Genomic DNA, 16,136 nt, shown 5'->3' on the forward strand with positions numbered 1-16,136 from the left:
TGCCTATGTATCCAGGCTCTTCTCTTACCATACTCCTCTACTGTAGGCTCTAGTTGCCATAAACTATGTGTTATTCCAGAACCTGCCTTTTAGTCTTGCTTTGTCTGGCTCACTGCTCTTATCTTTTAGGGTTTATAATCAATACCACTCTTCCTCGTTTTGGTTAAGTGCCTCTATGCTCTGATAGCAGGCTGTCCATATTTATCTCTACCATAATATTTATCCCAGGGAAGTATTATTTATAATTTTTTCCACTGAAAAGTAAATATAATTCATTATTGTTCTAGGAGGCCAACAACTGCAGCCTCATTTCTTAGCTCTTTCCTCCATCAACTGTGATGTTCCAGCCATATTAACTGTCTTTCCATTATATGATTAAGCCCAATTTGACCACACTTTAGTGCCTTTTTACTGTCCAATTCTTGCTGTGTGTTCTCACTCATCTTCAGAACACTGATCCTTTTTTTTGCTGTTTAAAAAGGATCACTTCTTGCCTGACCAGTGGTAGCGTAGTGGATAGAGCATCAACCTGGGATGCTGAGGGTCCCAGCTCAAAACCCAAGGTTCCTGTCTAGAGTGCAGGATCCTTAGCTTGAATGCAGTGTCACCGGCTTGAGCACAGGATCATAAACATGATCCTAAGGTCGCTGGCTTGAGCCCAAAGGTTGCTGCCTTAAACTTCAATGTTGCTGGCTTGAGCCCCAGGTTGCTGAGTTGAGCAAGCTGGCTCGGTTTGAGCCCCCTAGTCAGGGCACATATGACAAGCAACCAATAAACAACTACAGTGAAGCAACTATGAGTTGATGCTTCTCATCTCCCCCCCCCACTGCCTCCTGTCTCTCTCTCTCTCTCTCTCTAAAAAAAATTAAAAAAAATAATTGATTAAAAAAATAGAAAGAATCACTTCCTTAGAGATACCCTTTCTGGCTACTCACACTAAAGTAGCCTTCAGATTCTGGCTGTCATATCATACTCTCTCTGCATACACCTTGTCAGTATCATCCAGTACTTTTCTTATTTATTCATTTGTTTATCATCTGTCTCTTTAATAGGATATAAACCTCAAGAGAGCAAAACCTTGCTTTCCTACTTATTTCTGTATTACTGAAGTAAGATAGTCAATAAATAACTTAATTTTTGAATAAATTAATAAAATTATGATAGTTTTTCTAAATCAAGGTTAAAGATTTTGTTATTTATTAAATATTACATATTTTAATGAATTTGTAGAGGTTCTTCAAAGTCTAGGTAAAATTTCACCTTCCATTAATAATTTCCACCCATATTAATAATCTTAATATTGTGTAATCTAGAAACAATATTTTCTCATATTATTCCCTTTTGATTTATGTTATGCTCCTGATGATGGCAGTATCTTTTACTTTAATTCCCCCTGTGACACTTAGCACAAGTTTGGAAAAATATATTTTGGAGTAGATTTTATTCTATTAGTGGATTTCATAAGAATACTTTGCAGGCAAGTATTATTGCCATAAATTACTCACATCTAAAATGAATTTACCATGATTCAAAGACTCCTACAAAGAGCTTGAGTCACTCAGGCCAAATTTTCATGACCTTGTATGACTTAAGCCTAAAAAATTAATTCCATCATCCTTTTGAAATTACTTGGGATGAACTATTAAAAAGATTTGTTAATCACTGAAGAAACTTTTCCATCATTGGATTCAAGCATAAATTTTAACTCCTTCAAATGAAAACTGCATCACATTATGATTTTGATCTATTTCCACTTCATTTGCAGAATATATGAACTTAGACAAGTTAGTTGACTGCTCTGTGTCTCAGTTTCATCTCTAAGTAAGGGATAATGATAGTATAGCCCTTTCAGAATTATGAAGATTAAATATGTTAATGTATGTGAGCACTTAGAACCTTGTCAGGAAAGAAGAAGGTGCAACACAGTTATTTGCTGTGTCATCTCATCATTATTTTTAATAATCTAAATTAAATATCTTGGTGAATTTTTAAGACATGCTTAAAATTTAAGTTTTTAGCTAAAAAACAAAAATGATAAACAATAAAACAAACCCTGAAAGGTATTAATTAAGCTGGTTCAACTTTCAAGGCTCTGTTAAAGTAGTGGTATCTTTATCCTTGTAAGTCTACTTGTAAAATTTATCTTCAGAGATTCTTGTATACAGCACAAAAGTCTAAGCCAGTGGAGTTCAAACCAGGTTCTATGGGACTCCTCTTAAGGTCCCTGTGGTGTGTTTAGAGTGGAGAGGATCAGACAACCTGAGTGTGTGGGATTCACCATTCCCCCAACCTGCTCCATCCATTGGCCATTACAACTCCAGAATAGCAGCTTTTCCCAATTGAAAAAATTAGGCTTTTACATAAGATTTTAAGAGTTTATATCTAAAAAAAGGGGGTAAGAGGTTTGAAACCTATTGGTCTAAATTACTGTTTGGAGCAGTAAAGGTGAATGCATGGGCACTGGGGACAAAGAACAGCAGAAACCAAGAACTCTTGGTTCTTCAAGTGGTCCAGAGAAGTAAAAGGATCAATTGAGGGACACTGCCCTTGTTTTTATTTATCTCATTGTGCTTTTTCCTCTTACAAGGGATAGAGAACTTGTTTGAAGAAATGATGGCTGAAAATTTCCCTAAATTGATGAAGGGAAAAGTCACACAAGTTCAAGAAACATGGAGAGCCTCATTAAAGATGAATCCAAGGAGGCCTACACCAAGACACACCATAATTAAAATGCCAAAGTTAAGAGACAAAGAAAGAATACTAAAAGCTGTAAGAGAAAAGCAGTTAATTACCTACAGAGGAGCCCCCATCAGGATTACATCTGACTTCTCAACAGAAACACTTCAAGCCAGAAGGAATTGGCAAGAAATATTCAAAGTGATGCAAAACAAGAACCTATAACCAAGAGTACTTTATTCAGCAAAGCTATCATTTAAACCTGAAGGAGAAATAAAAAGCTTCCTAGACAAAAAAAGACTCAAGGAATTCATTACAACCAAACCAGTACTACAGGAAATGTTTAGGGTCCTGCTGTAAAAAGAGTAAAGGAAAAAAGAAATAAAGAGAAAGAGGATTGTAGGTTTAAAGAATAAAATGACAATAAATAAGTACATATCAATAATAACCTAAAATGTAAATGGATTATACGCTTTAAACAAAAGAGATGTACTTCAGAACAAAAAATACACATAGACTGGACATGAAGGGATGGAAAAAAAGTATTTCAGGCAAATGGAAATGAAAAATAGCTGGGATAGCAATAATCTTTTTCTGACAAAATAGCTTTTAAAACAAAGGGACAAAGAAGGTCATTACATAATGATAAAGGGAGCAATCCAACAGGAGGATATAACTGTTGTAAATATTTATGTGCCTAATATAAGAGCACCTAAATATCTAAAGTAGATATTGATGGACATAAAGGGTGAGATCAACAGCAATATTGTAATAGAAGATTTTAATACCCCACTAACATCATTGGATAGATATTTCAGACAGAAAATTAACAAAGAAACAACAACCTTAAATAACACAATAGATCAAAAGGATTTAATTGATATCTTCAGAATCTTTCACTCCAAAGCCGCATAATATACATTTTTTTTCAAGTTTTCATGGTACATTTCTAGGATAGACCATATCATATGTTAGGACACAAAACAAGTCTCAATAAATTTAGGAAGATTAAATCATATCAAATATTTTCTCTGATCACAATGGCATAAAACTAGAAATCAACTACAATAGAAAAACTGAAAAAACATTCAAACACTTGGAGGCTAAATAGCATGTTATTAAATAATAAAGGAGCTAACAATGAGATCAAGGAAGAAATAAAAAATTTTCTTGAAACAAATGAAAATGAACATATAATACCCAAAAATTTATGTGACACAGCGAAAGCAATCCTGAGAGGAAGGTTCATTGCATTACAAACATATCTTAAGAAGAATTAAATGTAAGCCGTGAAACCATAAGCATCTTAGAAGAAAACAGGCAGTAAGCTTTCTGACATTTCTCGCAGCAATATATTTGCCAATTTGTCTCCACAGGCAAGTGAAATAAAAGACAAAATAAACAAATGGGACTATATCAAACTAAAAAGCTTCTGCACAGCTAAAGACAATAAGAACAGAATAAAAAGACAAACTACACAATGGGAGAATATATTTGACAATGCGTCTGATAAGGGGTTAATAACCAAAATTTATAAAGAACTTGTAAAACTTAATACTAGGAAGACAAACAATCCAATCCAAAAATGGGCAAAAGAAATGAATAGACACTTCTCCAAAGAGGGCATACAGATAGCCAATAAGCATATGAAAAAATGTTCAATGTCACTAATCATTAAAGAAATGCAAATTAAAACCACAATGAGATACCACCTTACACCTGTTAGAATGGCACTCATCAACAAATCAACACACAACAAGTGCTGGCGAGGGTGTAGAGAAAAGGGAACCCTCCTGCACTGCTGGTGGGAATGCAGACTGGTGCAGCCACTGTGGAAAACAGTATGGTGTTTCCTCAAAAAATTAAAAATGGAACTGCCTTTTGATCCAGCTATTCCACTTTTAGGAATATATTCTAAGAATCACAAAACACTAATTCAAAAGAAGATATGCACCCCAAAGTTTATTGCAGCATTGTTTATAATAGCCAAGATCTGGAAACAATCCAAGTGTCCATCTGTGGACAGATGGATAAAAAAAGCTGTGGTACCTATACAAGATGGAATATTATACAGCAGTGAAAAATAAGAAAATCTTGCCTTTGCAATGGCATGGATGGACCTGTAGATTATTATGCTAAGTGAAATAAGCCAGGTAGAGAAAGACAAATATAATATAGTCTCACTTATATGTGGAATCTAGTAAGCATGGTGAACTGAGGAATGAAATAGAGGCAGAGACAGGGTCACAGGGAACAGAGGTACAGCTGTCAGAGGGAAGGGGGATGGGAGGATGGGACCAGAGAAGATGAAGGGATTAGTGAAATATACATAACATATAGATGCAGATAACAGGACAGCAAATCCCAGAGGGAAGAGGGAGAAGGGTCAGAGTCAGGGGGAGGGCGGAGGGGGGCAAACGGGATGTAATGGGGGCACGTTGTTGAAGGATGAAGGTGTTATATTGAGTGGGACACTTGAATCCATGTTAACACAATTAAAAATGTAATTAAAAAAAGAAAGGAAGTACAGAAATATTCTTCAGGAGTCCCCTTGTCAAGGGAAAGCATTCGTCTGATTAAGCTTACAGAGACAGTATTATTAAATTATATTTTTGTAATATTCTGTTTCACAATTTTGATCCCACTGTTTTGATTATTTATATGTTGCTTTATCTTTGTATTTTTGTCTCTATTTTTCTTATTTTCTTTCTTTCTACATTCAGCCATCCTCTCTCTTTCTTTGACTTCTTCCCCTTTTTTCTTTCTATTGCTTACAGTTTTCATATAGATTAATTGAGAAATAAATATAACAGTTGCATTAAATATTACTGACACAAATAATCTCCATAGAACAAAACAATGTTTTAACTTTCACACAGTAAAATTTATTATTGACTAAAAATCAATAGAAGAATGACACCTTGACAATGTTTAGAACTGCAAAATCTCACTCAGGAATATTGCACTTGGTAGAAATAGACCACAGGAGAAAACGTATAAGGATAGAATAGAATCAATAAAAGTTGATATGACAAAATCCTCTAGTTTAATGAATTATAATTTTATAATTTAAATGAAAAATAACTAATGTCAATGAAATAATCTCAGTTACATAAAGAATAAAATTGAAAAACAAGATTGAAATGTTTAAGGTACTATTCTGATCAAGGAAATAATTTGGCTTAGTGGTATTACTCTGGGAACTAATTTTTTGATGAAAATTTTATCAATACTGGCCTAATCTGTTCAAAATGTTAGTATTATAAATATCCACAGGGTCAAAAGTTTCTCAAAGACAAAAATAGCTGGGTAAAGATGGTGAGGTTGAACTATCCTATAAATATTATTTTGTAATTTGATTTTTATGCAACAATTTATCTCATAGAACTTTCTGTATCATTAAGTACACCTATAATGTTTCAATGGCTATATACTATATTACATTTTGTAAAAATACAATAGTTCATTTAACTAGTCTTCTATCACTACATATTTAGATTGTTTTAAACTTCAGGTTCTCACACTTTGTGAACAATACTTTTATAGATGGATGGCAAGCTTTTCCTAAGAGGAGCATTTCTTGAACCTTTCTATTTCTGTATAGGTTTCAGAAATAGATATTGTCTGAAAAACCACTGTGAAGAAAAAAGACTCTATCTGTCTTTTTATTTCATTTGAGTACTGGTTATCTGGCATTAAGGCTATTTATTAAATAAGAATCTTTTGGACTAAATTAAAGCTTCTTTTTTAAAAATTCTTTTAACTTCTAATGTTGCCTGAAACTGTGAGAAAATATGAGACAGCATTTGATCCTGGCTTTTAAAATAAGCAAACCCAAAATACCTCAACTCAAATAGCTCAAAAACAGCATGAAAGGATTGAAATGTCATATAAGAGCTGGTAGGATTTGATCAGCGGGAATTTATTTGACTTGTGCTTATTCTTGTGCTATTTATAGGCAAAGGTAAATATAATTTTAGGTCTTCTTTTAAAACCACAAGGAGAACCAAATGCAGTTTTTATAAGAAGCTAGAAATAAATAAATTGGGGCTAAAATAATTTTATACTTTATTGCTTAGAATGGTGAACACAATTTGTAAATAGTCATTTAATGAATAAATAAATGTTATTGAAAACAAGTATTAATTTCATACTATGTGATAAGTTAGATGTCTACAAAGTCTGCTACCCAGTACCTCACAATGCAAGTTCAGGTATTCAGCATGAATTCTTGCCAGATGAATGAACAAACATACTCTTCTGCTGCCTTGAACATTGAATATTTACAAATGTCTGAGACCAACATGATCACATTGCAACACTGGTTACACTGAGTAGCCAATTGGACATGAGCTCTGGTGACATTGTGTAACTGGCAATGAGTGCTATGAATTAATTTACACTGCTGAAAAAACCACAGTGAGTAAAACACCTACTAGGTGCCAGGCACACCCCCATGTTGGAGATGAAGAAACAGAGGCTGAGAAAGTTAAGAACGAACAAGCAAAACGAACAAAACTCCTTCCCAAAGCCTGTGAACTCTACTATACCCACTGCCTCTCTTTCAAGTTTACATACCAATAATATGTTCTAAAATTACTCCTAATTACAATACCCAGAGATAGTACCTGGTATTTTCTAGAATTTTGGGTATTCCATCTGCATATTCAAGGAAAGATATTTGGGATGATATTTTCTGTTCTGTATTGTAGTTTCCTTTTTCTTTCTTTTTTTTCTCCCTTTGCAATGTATTTGAACATTTAAAAATTATATCAAGAATGATATTCTTCACCATTTACATTAGTGTCAACCTTCTCCACCATCTGAACCGCAAATAAATCATATAAGGTCTTTCAGAGCAGAGACTTAAAAAAATACATCTACTCCAGTGTGAAAGGTAATATTGAACACAAAAAAATACAGTAATAATTATTATTGTGAAATTTTAGTGTTTTTTTTTGCGCCAAGCATTGGTCTAATCATAATGTAGATGAATTCATTTAGCTTTTTAAAAATATCTATGAAGCAATACTATTATTATCCCATTTTCCATATGAGGGAAGTGTGTAGGTCACTTCCAGTTACTAAGTGGAGGAGGCAGGTTCAGACCTGGGCAGTCTGGCTCTGGAGTTTATGCTTCTAACCACTATGCTCATCTACCTAAAATAGATGTGCCATGAATACTTGTCAACTCAAGAAATGGAGAGTAAAGGTAATTATGGGTATTTGACATTTTGCATGTGTAAAAAGGCCACAGTTCACTCCCATTGCTGTACTGCTTAACTCTAGATTCCTCAGGCTTTTAAATGAACTTTGAATGCACGGCTACACCATATTCGTTCCCTACACCCCTCTTTTATTCTGACTATATCCAAATTCTTACCACCATTTAAAACTTAGTCTTATTTGTCCTTCATAAAGCATTCCCTGTGTCCTTCAAACTTTGTTGCCTGTCCCTCTTCTTTGGACTTTTCTGAATTAATATTTAGCAAGGATTCTGTCTTGGTCATCTTTATATTTTTTACTGTCTCTAAAAAAATATGCTTGATTCATGGTAGGTGGGAAGTAGATCTTTTTTTGTTATATGAGCAAATACCCTAATGAGTAAATGGGACCTGCACTATTTTGCAACTAATTGCATCTGCAGTAGTCTTATCTCTGTAAGTCAACTATAAATTCACTGCCTAGAAGGGCCCACTTTGACCATTTCTCCAAGCCCCTGTGGGTAGTCTGAATGAGCACAGGTCTTCAGCCAGTACAGCTGTTCTGGCTCCCCCCTCCCCCAGTAGATGACAGGTAGGAAGATGGTGGATCAAAACCTGCCTGCCCTGCCTGACCTGTGATGGCGCAGTGGATAAAGTATGGGCTTTCCTTGTCAAGGCACATATGGGAGTTGATGCTTCCTGCTTCTCTCTCTCTCTCTCTCTCTCTCTCTCTCTCTCTCTCTCTCTCTCCTCTCTAAAATGACTAAATGCTTGACCTGTGGTGGTGCAGTGGGTAAAGTGTTGACTTGGAATGGTTAGGTTGCTGGTTCGAGACCTTGGGCTTGCCTGGTCAAGGCACATATGGGAGTTGATGCTTCCTGTTCCTCCCCCTTCTCTCTCTCTCTCTCTCTCCCTCCCTCTCCTCTCTAAAATGAATAAATAAAAAATCTTTAAGAAATAAATAAATAAGATAAAATGACTAGTCTTTAAAAAAACAACAAAAACACCTGCCTGCCCTTTTATTAGATGCTTTTGTTTTCTGTTTTATTTGTATTTTCTATTTGCTTGTTAAGAATGTTTATTGATGACTTTAAAAGTGCAAATTACCATTGACATGTATATTTATTAAAATTTGTTTTGAGTGAGTCACTATTTTCAGGGTTAATAAAATTAAACTTTTAATTCTCTTTTTATTTTAACTGTTGTTGGTGTGTGAAAATGCAATGAATTTTTGTATTTGACTTTGCGTTCAGCAACTATTCTCACATTATATAGTATTTTTAATGATTAACTATAGAATTGTTTTAGATTTTCTGTTTACATAATTATATTGTCTGAGAATAGTGACAGCTATGCTTTTTTCCTTTATATTCATAAAGCTTCTATCAATTTTTATTGCCTGATATTATTGGATAGGTTATTTAATTCAATGTTGAAGAAAAGTGGTGTTAGGAGAGACCACTATCTTGTGCCTTGTCTCAAAGGGAGAGCTTCTATGTCTCACTGGTAAGTGAGAATTCTTGAAATCTTACTTTGGCGTTTTTAGCCTTTATTCTTCAAACATTGCTGTGTCCCAACTGTCTCTATCTTTTTTAAAAAAAATATGAATTCTGTTATGTGTTAGAGTTTCTCACTGCATCAGCTATGTCTTTTTTCGTTCTTTACATCTCAGTTTATTCTGAATTTTTCTTTTGATTTAGCAGTCATTTTATTACTTCTTTTTGGCTCATCTAAACTGATGTTAAACTTATCCATTGCATTCTTTTCTTTTTCTTTCTTTCTTTCTTTTTTTAAAATTCAGTGAGAGGAGGGGAGGCAGAAAGACAGACTCCTGTATGCTCCTGAACTGGGATCCACCTGACAAGCCCACTAGGGGTTGATGCTCTGCCCATCTGGGCCAGGGGTCCCCAAACTACAGGCCGCATGTGGCCCCCTGAGGCCATTTATTCAGCCCTTGCCACACTTCCAGAAGGGGCAACTCTTTCATTGGTAGTCAGTGAGAGGAGCATAGTTCCCATTGAAATACTGGTCAGTTTGTTGATTTAAATTTACTTGTTCTTTATTTTAAATATTGTATTTGTTCCCATTTTGTTTTTCTACTTTAAAATAAGATATGTGCAGTGTGCGTAGAGATTTGTTCACAGTTTTTTTATAGTCCGTCCCTCCAATGGTCTGAGGGACAATGAACTGGCCCCTTGTGTAAAAAGTTTGAGGACCCCTGATCTGGGGTATTGCTCCATTGCTCAGCAACTGAGCTCTTAGTGCCTGAGGTGGAGGCCACAGTACCATCCTCAGTGCCCAAGGCCAACTTGCTCCATTTGAGCCAAAACTGCAGGACGGGAAGAGAGAGAGAGAGAGAGAGAGAGAGAGAGAGAGAGAGAGAAGCAAGAGGGGGAGGGGTAGAGAAGCAGATGGTCACTTTTCCTGTGTGCTCTGACTGGGAATCAAACTCAGGACATCCACACACTGGGCCGAAGCTCTACCACTGAGCCAACTGGCCAGGGCCCATTGCATTAAATGTAATTTTATTTTCCAACAAAGTGTATGGAGCTTCTATATGGTTCTTTGTTAGTTTCCAGTTCTCTGCCAACATCCTCAATCTTGGCTTTTATCTCCTTCAACATCGTAAATTAAACATGTTGCATTTTAAAGTCTGTGTCTGATAAGTCTAATACCTTGAAGTAACTGTTGTTTGGTTTCTACTGTCTATTTTTCTGCTGTTATTAATAAATTCATGTTACTTTATTTCTTTTGTGTTTTTAGGACACTGTGCCCAATGGTTTATAGACATAATTTGAGGCCTAGGATAATGTTTTCTCTAAAGAGGATTAGCATTGGTTCTGCCAGGCTTCTGACTTCTGAGTTTTAGATTTCTTGTGCTCCACTCTCTATAGTGCTTGAAGGAGAGAATATTTCAAAATGAACCTGCATTTTTGCTTTTTGTTTATAGCACTGAGAAGTGAATGGCTTTTATATTTTAAATCCTAGCTACCTAAAGTGAGCAAAATGATGACAGTCTGTTGGAGAGATGGACAGGACATGCTCAGGCATGCCAAATATGGCTGAAAAACAACAAGGTATGAGATGAGTGTTGAAGATAGGTTATTGAAAAGAAAAGAATCCTGTCAAATTTGACTTTTCTTTATCATAAAATTTTATTCCTTTATATCCATGCACAATAGGTATACTAATGTTGGTGTTTCTACTTTAAAGAAGCCAATAACATAATTATTTTTGTACTCCTTAGCAACTCTGAAATAACAAATATGTACCACATAATATAGAAAAACAGATGAAGGAACAAGTTTGGGCTTCACATTTTCTTTGGATTTTCAATAATAACAGTCAGTGTAGTAAAAATATTGATAACATTTCTCTGACAGTTCCCTTTTATGGTTTTTATAAAAAATAACCATGGACGCCTGACCAGGTGGTGGCGCAGTGGATAGAGAGTTGGACTGGGATGCGGAGGACCCAGGTTTGAGACCCTGAGGTCGCCAGCTTGAGCGTGGGCTCATCTGGTTTGAGCAAAAAGCTCACCAGCTTGGACCCAAGGTCGCTGGCTCCAGCAGGGGGGTGCTGGGTCTGCTGAGGGCCCATGTCAAGGCACACATGAGAAAGCAATCAATGAACAACTAAGGTGTCGCAATGAAAAACCGATGATTGATACTTCTCATCTCTCTCCGTTCCTGTGTGTCTGTCCCTGTCTATCTCTCTCTCTGACTCTCTCTCTGTCTCTGTAAAAAAGAAAAAAAAGTAACCATGGGCAAGATTTATGTCTAATAGAAAGACATCCTATTAATTGAGAAATGTGTTAAACACAAAAATAAATACTAAATAATGAAAATAATTGATTGCTTTCCTAGGATTAGTAATACATTTTCATTTTCAGTTATAATCAATGAATATAATACCACCTCACATCTGTAAGATTAGCTATTATTAACAAGACAGGTAATAGCAAATGTTGGAGAGGCTGTGGAGAAAAAGGAACCCTCATTCACTGTTGGTGGGAATGTAAAGTAGTACAACCATTATGGAAGAAAGTATGGTGGTGCCTAAAAAAACTGAAAAAAAATAATCAATGAATATAGATGAGATGTTATCAAATATCATTCACAATACAGCTGCCAGAGTGGTTTTTAAATTTTTTTCTCATTAATTTGAGAGAGAGAGAGAGAAAGCAGTGAAGGGAGAAAGAGAGAAAAACATTAACTTGTTTCACTTAGTTGCGCACTCATTTATTTCTTATTGTATGTGCCCTGAACATGCCCTAACCAGAGATGGAACCCGCGACCTTGACGCCTAGGGACAATGCTCTATGCACGAGCTACCCGGCCAGGGCCCAGATGATTTTTTTTCTTTAAACAGTGCAATTTAAATAAATCCTACAGTAGCTGTCAATTGTAACTAGAAACAAAACCTCAATTTTTGCATGGCTTATAAAACCTACATAACCTCCCTGATCTGATCGCCGTTCTTCCTCTCCCTTCCCTTGTTGGACTCCAGCACTCCTGACTTTCTTTGCTTTCCTTAAACACACCAAGCTGTGGTTCTACCATAATGTTTTGCACTGTTGATCCCTTTTCTTGGAAGCTCTGTCTTCAGCTTTTCTCTTGGCTGGCCTTGTTTTGCCTTTCAGGGTGCAGCTAAAACTCCTCGATGAGAATTTATCTCATAACAGTCTAAATTAACCTCTCCTCATCTCTACTGCCCCAAACTAGTTTAATCCCATTCATCAGTTTGTTTCATTTTCTTCACATAATGTATCAACATCAGCAAACCTCCTCTCTATTTATTTTCTTGCTTCTACTCTCTCCTTTTCAGAAAATAGATAACTGTCTCTTTTCCAGATCTGAGAGCACTGCCTTTCACACAATAGGTCATAAAAATTATTCTTGATAAACTTTCAAATATGGTATTTGAAAGGTTGTTGGTACTTTAATAAAGAATATAATTGCTAGAGTAGCAAATTTTACATCAGAGGATAATTTGTTAGAGTGGGAATAATTTGTTAAATGGATATGGAGACTATGGATTAAAGGATATTATATGTCCAACTTAAAATAAAAACCATTATTAAATAGTGTTCAAACTTGCCTAGGAGATCTGTATATATAATATGTACATATATTATATAAAACATATGTATGTGATATATAGATGATATACAGTCATATGTATATGGAGAGTGAGATCATATGCTCTGAAGAAGAAATGTTGATATGATTCTGGAATTAAAAATATCATCTGAACAGCATTTGCCCTCTGTCAGGCACTTAGTGGTATATTTCCAATGAATTTTAAATAACTTTGCTACTCAAACAGGCATAGTGTGTCCTCTAATCCTCACCCACAACACTGCACACACATATGAGCATATCCTCTACGGATTGGGATGACAGAGGAAAAAAATGCTGGTACTAAGCCTGTAATGAAATTTCCAGTTACCATGGCTACCTTTAATCAAAGTCTATATGTATGGGCCAGGGGTCCCCAAACTATAGCCCACGGGCCGCATACAGCCCCCTGAGGCCATTTATCTGGCCCCACCGCACTTCCGGAAGGGGCACCTCTTTCATTGATGGTCAGTGAGAGGAGCACAGGGTGCATCGCATCCTGTGCTCCTGGAGTACTGTATGTGGCGGCATTGCTCACGTACAGTACTACTTCTGGTGACGCTGGACGCAGGCATTGGCTCCGGAAGCGTGTCATATCACTTGTTACACCTGGCAGTGACAAATATGGAACTGGACATTGACCATCTCATTAGCCAAAAGCAGGCCCATAGTTCCCATTGAAATACTGGTCAGTTTGTTTATTTAAATTTACTTGTTCTTTATTTTAAATATTGTATTTGTTCCCATTTTGTTTTTCTATTTTAAAATGAGATATGTGCAGTGTGCATAGGGATTTGTTCATAGTTTTTTTTTTTTATAGTCTGTCCCTCCAACGGTCTGAGGGACAGTGAACTGGTCCCCTGTGTAAAAAGTTTGGGGACCCCTGGTATGGGCATTTCTAAATCTAGCTATAAATGTGTAATGATGCTCATCATAGTGTTTAAACTAATAATTAAGTCCAGTTATGATTTTATTATTACAATAAAAATTTACCACTATCAAGTGAGGATTTAGTTTTCCTCTTGGTAGACAGAATTCTAAGATGGTCTCAGATTTCTCCCTCTCGATGTACACACTCTGTGTGCTTCCCACCTGCTCTCTGTGGGACTGTGAGTAGGATGGATTTCACACTTGTGATGAGGTTGTGTTATACAGCAAAAGTGAAAGAATATTGCAAATGAAACAGAGCGAAGGTTTCACATTAGTTGACTTTGAGTTACTCAAAAAAAGAGGTTAATCCTGGTGGGACTGATCTAATCAGATGGCAGTTATGAATGCAGGTGCCCACACTGTAAACATGGTCCTCATTCCACATCAGACACTTCCGGAACTAGGGTATTACTCAAAAATAATCATTTAATTTCATTGTTATCAGTGAAATAAATCCACCGGAAAAGTGAAGAATTCTCTACAATTTAATAATTCCTTCTTAATTTTGCTTTTTAAAATTCATATTTTTGAATACAATATTACCTGGAAACAGAGTTCCCCCAGGTCCTTGATATGAATTGCTCTCCACCAGGGTCCTTCACACACAATATGGCCTCAATAAATCTTATGTGATAAGGACAAGATGATATGGCTGCAGAGACCCAGGGCCTGCAAGATAGACCACATTCAATTAGATAATCATGAAGATAATTATGAATTTTGGGGGGAGGGTAAACGTTTTGATGGTATGATTCTTGAAACTGTTCAGCTGATATTTGTGTAAGAGACAGCAGGAGGTGGATATAGTGCTAACTATTAGGAAGTGTTACGTTTAAAAGGAATATTAATTCTATTCATAGTTTCAAAGCAAACTGTATCCACATTGCCTGTGGAGAGTCCATTGAGTGCCCTGGAGCACCACATCCGTTTAGTACTTCATTGAATTCTACTCATCCCTCTCCAGAGCCAGCCCCTGCCTCACCTCCCCGCTTCACTAGGTCATCTTTAAGAAGGGATTCATTTCCTTTTGTTTTGTATGTTTTCTCTTTTGGTTCCTAATTATTTTACAGCATTAGTCGAAGCTGTTAGCAAAGTAGCTCCAAGAACAGACTTAATGAGAGTGACAGATTTGGACTTACATGTAAAATTTTAAACCTGTGTCCATGGAAACAGAAGGGAAAGCAAAACATGAGATTCCCTTCCTTTATATCTTACTGTGTGGCACAATGAAGAATAACCACAGTAGAAATAGCTGAGAACAATTATGTGTTGCGGCAAATCCAATATCCTAGGTGTCAGGAAGGCCCAGTTTCACAACCTATGGATCTTTGTCTAGACTAAGGGGGTGCTTCAGACATGCTTCAGCCACTATGCATTTATGATTCTAATCCATTATAACTTGAAAGGATAAGAATGTTAGCTTCTAATGAATATATATATATACATATTTTTTATTTTATTTTATTTTTCTGAAGTGAGAAGCAGGGAGGCAGAGAGACTCCCACATGAACTCAACCGGGATCCACCTGGCATGCCCACCAGGGAGCGATGCTCTGTCCATCTGGGGCGTTGCTCTGCTGCATCCGGAGCCATCATAGTGCCTGAGGCAGAGGCCATAGAGCCATCCTCAGTGCCCAGGCCAACTTTGCTCCAATGGAGCCTTGGCTGCAGGAAGGGAAGAGAGAGATACAGAGAAAGGAGAGGGGGAGGAGTGGAGAAGCAGATGGGCGCTTCTCCTGTGTGTCTTGGCCGGGAATCAAACCCGGGACTTCTACACACTGGGCTGATGCTCTACCACTGACCTAGCCAGCCAGGGCCAGTAATAAATATTTATTTGGGCAGAATTACTGTCACAGCTTTGAAATGATGAAAACTTATCGTTGAGTACTTTCTTGTTTATTTATTTATTTGTATGCTGCTGTGATGACTGTGGAAGTTTGCCACTGACATATCCGATGAAAGAAACTTCTATGGAGAGCATAGCTGATGGAGAACCTCAGCCCTTCTCTCTGAGAATCCACCTCGGTGGTCAAACTTTTGGTGGCTGGCTCAGTCTATGATGTCATGGCAGCGCCATCTGGGACCTTTCTAATGACCGGTTTTGGCTCAGCAACTCCATTCCTCTGGCTGAGACTTCCAGAGAACTGCCCTGAAGAGTGAGGTTCTTCCTGTCCATTGCTCCTCTTTCTCCCTTTTTCTCCAAAGG

The sequence above is a fragment of the Saccopteryx bilineata genome, chromosome 2 (genome assembly GCF_036850765.1).
Source record: "Saccopteryx bilineata isolate mSacBil1 chromosome 2, mSacBil1_pri_phased_curated, whole genome shotgun sequence".
NCBI classification, from domain to species: domain Eukaryota; kingdom Metazoa; phylum Chordata; class Mammalia; order Chiroptera; family Emballonuridae; genus Saccopteryx; species Saccopteryx bilineata.